Source organism: Limulus polyphemus, unplaced genomic scaffold (genome assembly GCF_000517525.1).
Source record: "Limulus polyphemus unplaced genomic scaffold, Limulus_polyphemus-2.1.2 Scaffold2192, whole genome shotgun sequence".
Taxonomy (NCBI): domain Eukaryota; kingdom Metazoa; phylum Arthropoda; class Merostomata; order Xiphosura; family Limulidae; genus Limulus; species Limulus polyphemus.
In genome coordinates this window covers 184271-189485 of record NW_013667802.1, presented here as the reverse complement: position 1 = coordinate 189485, position 5215 = coordinate 184271, and the positions used below count along the sequence as shown (strand labels likewise).

Below are 5215 nucleotides of genomic sequence, written 5' to 3'. Positions count from 1 at the left end.
GAATATTACAGAAGTAGGTTTTACCTTAAAGTCAATGTAATATGTAGAATATTACAGAAATTTTGTTATGATGATGCATTCATTAGAAAATTTCTATGATGCAGCTGTTGAATTTTTTTTTTTAGTGAAATTATATTTGTGAATTACTTCAAATCATTTACCATTAGTGTTTTTTTTGTTTTTTTTCAGATTATGAACTTTTCCAGTTTCTTCCAGGTATTCAAGTTAACAATTTGGACAGTGTTCATGATTTAAAGTTTTTATGCACTATTAATTGTGGTATTTTCTTAGTGAAGTTACTACAGATTAGTCAGCCATGAAAAAATATATCCAGTTAAGCTTGGTTATTGTTTCATTTGTTAGTGTATGTTTTTTGTTATTTTACCATAGACAGTACTCTAAAATGAAAGTTGTTGTAGAGGTGATGAATGCATTTGGTGTCAGAGTTAATCCCAGCAACCAGAACCAAACAAGAGAGAGCTTAGAAGTACCCTCTATTAAAGATACATGCAACCATTCACCGTTCTGGACTGAAGTTGTCCAGGATGTGTTTGTGTATTCTGCTTTTCTGGAAAACATTACAGCTAAAAATTACTCCACTCTTGAAGCTGTTGCTATAATAAGAAAAAAACTCAGAAATGAAATGTCATGTCTTTTGTGGTATGAGGATGGAAAAAATAAAACTGTAAATGTGCACTTGAAAACAGACAGTGGAAAAGATGAGAAACAATACCCAATGAGTGTTTTACTTCTCTGTAAGTTTGTTAAACCAGATGGACTTTATGGTGTCTCTTTTGTATCTAAAGAAAATTCTTATAATAAGCAAACAACCATTATAATTCCAATAACAAAAAACATTAAAACTAAAAAAATGGTGAAACATCACTTTCCAATGTGGTTGCTTGCATTCCTCCAAATCAAGATCCATTATCCTCACATAATGCTTATGGAGTAGTGGAATTTATTGAGTACCATCAGACACTAGGTGTAAAAAATTTTGCATTTTATGACACTGGTTCTCCAGAACTGTTATGGAAAGTACTTCAACACACTAAACTTGACAACTTTTCAGTTCAAGTCATGACTTGGAACATTCCGTTTTGGGCTAACTTTGCTGCAAACCAAGCTTATCTGCTTGACTGTGTCTACCGTTACCAAAAAGAAGTTCAGTACGTGCTTACAGTAAATATTGATCACTTTTTAGTGATAAAGAGTGACCATGACTTGTCAAAATTTCTTTTTGATCACAGCAAGCAGCTTCCTTGGTGGCCAGTGTATCATTTTTGCAATGAGTACCGTGATGATATTGTAGCAAGGATCTTAAATTATCCTTTTGTAACACTGCGAAAAACAAAAAGATATCAGAAAGCTATTGGAATGTATCATCCTTTAATGAGATTAAATCAAGCACTGACAGTAGCTGCAGGTAAACATTTGGAAAGTAAAACTGAGACTACTGAGGTATTGGATGCACAAACAAAAGATTTCCATATAAATGTTTACCATTCCTGCAAGAATATCTCGGCTATTGCAAAAAATTTGAAAAATAGCTGGGTAGAGGATGATTACTTTTTGAATTATAGAAAACTGTATTTTTCTTCAAGTTTATATAATGAAATTCAGAAATACAGGTAGTAATAAAATCTGTTTTTGAAATGATTTATAAAAATTGTATTATGTTTGTGATAAATTCAGTTTAGTTTGAATTTTTGGTAAAATTTTGACAACAAAAATTTTTTAAAAATATATCAAAATGTTTGTTTTTCAGATTATGGTTTTCAAATGTAATTATTTGTTGTCTTGACATATTTTACCTTTTCATGTGCTTGTATAATATGAATGTACATGATTTTGGATGAGTGCTCAAGGGCAAACTACATGAAGCAGGAGCAGTACTCCAAACAAGCTTTTGACATGATGAGTGTTTTACTCTTTGAAATACATTTCAATGCTGAAAACTTGTGTATTTTAGGGTTTCAATGACTTTTTGTGTTATCCAACAATGACATTTTGCTGCTGTGTTTACTAGGTCTTTGCACTTCTTATTTCTCAGTTGATATCCTTTTAACTTAATAATTAAAATTAAGGTAGCTCAGGCATAAATTCAATTAGGAAGTGCTTTGTTAATGTCAGTTTATAAAAAATTAGACTTGTATAATTTTTAGTTCAATGGTAACCATAAACATAGATAATCACCAGCCAGGAATCACTGTATAATGCATTTACTTTTACTCACTAAAACTTGTACTTATAGACTTTGCATCAAATACTACAAAGTGGCAAATATATACCTATAAGTGTATTAGTTAATAGTATGCATATGAATTACACACAATTTTTCATTTCTAATGTGTTTTTTTTTGTGACAAAAAATGTATACTTTTGTAGATGTATATCTTATCTGGAGCATTGCATTGAAAAGTTTAAAACTTTTTACAATTAGCTGTAATAGGTTTTAGAGGCATTTTTAGCCTTAATATGAATAAAGGCTTATCTGGCCAAACTTATGATTTGTTTTCCTACTGGGAATCCCTCGAAGTTGATGATGATAGTCTTAAGTGATAATCTTATTTGTGGGTCCATTTCAGCAGGGGCCAAAGGCTGTTTTTATTAACAGTGTAGATGACCATATTCTTGGTAGTTTCCAAAAATTATGCAAGATATACTTTACATAAATAATAATCCAAGTTTTGACTAATCATAGCCCTTTGTGTATCTTTGTGCTTAATAACAAACAACAACTAATCACAAAATTAGGAGGGAAAAGTGCTGGTTCAGTATAACATCATCCATTGTTTATATACAACTAAAGGCAGGGAAAGATAACTAGTGTGAACAAGGGTTATCCAATCACTTGTTAACATATGTAGGATGTTCTTCAAAACTGTAGTGACATTAGGAATGTTTTTGCCTTAAGATGTGATGAAAACAACTGGTGTGACCATAGAAATGAGTGTTTGTGAGCAAGATTTATGATTAAAACATATTGATCCTTTTTTTAAACCATTTTTACACTTTTGAAAAAAATCATTAAACATTTTGGCTGATTTTTATAAACATAATAAATCTTACATTTTTCTTAATAAAACCCCTGATGAAAGCTGATCAACATTTGTGCTTTGCAAGTAACACGCGAGTCATGATTTTTAAATGATTTCTATTTATCAGATCACTAAGTTTAATGTGCAAATTCAAGTTGTCAATTGTAAGCAAAATTGACAAAAGATGTGTTGTCAATTGAGAAAAATTTGATGTGATTTTACATATATTATTCTAATCTGATTTAAAAACTTGCAAGGCTTTAGCCAAGAATATTGCAGACTTGACACTGTTTTTCACTAGAAATGTGTTTGATATTTTCACATAATGTACAAAATATGAGCATTTTGTGTTGTAGGTATAAACTGGATGTTGTAACTTTATGAACTCTGGTATGCAGAAAACAATTTCATTTTAAGACAGTGTAGATAGAAATTCCCTTTGAAGTGTTGTTTTAGATATACAAGGATGAGAATAGCAAACAAAACTTTTGACTGGTTTTAAGTCATAGCTCATAAAGGCCAGTGATCATCAAAGGCTCCATAAGCCAAAGGGATCTATATGCTTTGTGCATTCTAGATCGCTTTGAGGAACTAAATAGTCACAATACTCATTGATAGGATGATCAGTAAGCATTGGACTTTTGCCATTTTAACTCTTGTTACAATGCTTAAAATTATGGAACAGTTAACATGTGGTATTCTCAGGTGGACTGATTTCTCTACAAGTATAGATAGAGAGATATGCTAATGACAGCAGGGTTGACCAGGAAATTTTTGAAGTAATCTGCATTTGAAAGTTTGTTTTTTGTGTGAGAAATAATGAGGCTTGATAAGTTTGAAATGAAATAAACATAAACACAATCTTTATTATTAAACTAAAGAAAATTCAGTGTATATACTTAGTCAGACAGGACCACAGTCAATTATCTACTTGTTGTTTAGTCCAACAACATTCTTTCTCTCGAGATTGATCTCTGTAGAACTGAAACACTACAATCTTAAATATCATCTTTATTTGAAGATCTTTTATTGGAACTGAAATAAGAAAGCATGCTTGATTACAATGAATAAACTTTTTTTATTATTTGACCAGTCAATAGTGTCACCCTTGTTCTCTCTCTCTCTCTCTCATGCATCAGTTGTCAGCTGTAACATACAGACATTGTCTATTTGGCCAGCAAAGGATATTACCTTAATTAAATATTAGAACTGTTATTTAAAATTCACACAAGTTTTTTTATCAGCTGTACAAAGTAAAACTTTTGTTTATTTTGTTTACCAGGTTTACCTGGCATAATCAGGTGAGATACAAGAACCTTTTTTAAAATTAATTTATGTTAGCCTCAGTTCTTGTATCACACCTGAAATGTTACGAACAAAAAACAAATGTTTTACTTTGTGCAACTGATTAAAAAAAAAGTTTGAAAGGATATTACAGTCAGTGATCCTTTTCACGTAGATGTTTTGTTACTATTAATATCCCATCAGGCAGAATAGATGTTCTTTACTATAGAGAATAAAGCAACTTCAGCAGTTTTCTGGACCTCATGTTTATGATAGAACTGCAAAGAAACTACATAAATGAAGAATTTTTAAAATAACTTAGTAAAGCAAGTAGAAAACATATACCTGTATATCACACAAAGAAACTGATCATTTCATGAAATGTTTAAACAGTTGCTAAACACAAGTTTATAATTGCAATTATTAGATTAATTAAGTATGAACTAGTCATTTCACAAAAAAAAGGGGCAATACTTGAATAGATCAGTTTCTACTAAGGTAAGTTAGTTATTAATAATTTACAAACTGTCTTTTAAAAGGTAGATGTGGAATATTATGTATGTTCATGCTAGAATTTGTATACATTCTGACCACTATTTTTTCAGAAAATGTTTGCTAATAAAGAAACATGATAATGTAATGGCAGATAATACATTAAATTAGTAAGATTGAATTTGTTTTTGTTTTATGAAATTTGCTACGAGTTGCATTTAAGCACAAAGATGTCTTACTGTTTCATAAAATTTAACTGAAATATAATATTTTTGAATAGGAAGATTTTTTGACTTAACATGAATATTATACTTTACAAGATCTATAAATTCAGCATTGTAACTGTGACATTTAATATGTTTTGAACAAAAAAGTACTAATTTTTGAAAACATTCGAG

The 5215-nt window shown here is 30.2% G+C and overlaps 1 pseudogene; it reads left to right on the top strand.

The window, feature by feature from the left end:
• LOC106466225 overlaps positions 1-4229 on the top strand; it is a 6229-nt pseudogene extending 2000 nt beyond the window's left edge.
• The last annotated feature ends 986 nt before the right edge of the window (positions 4230-5215 follow it).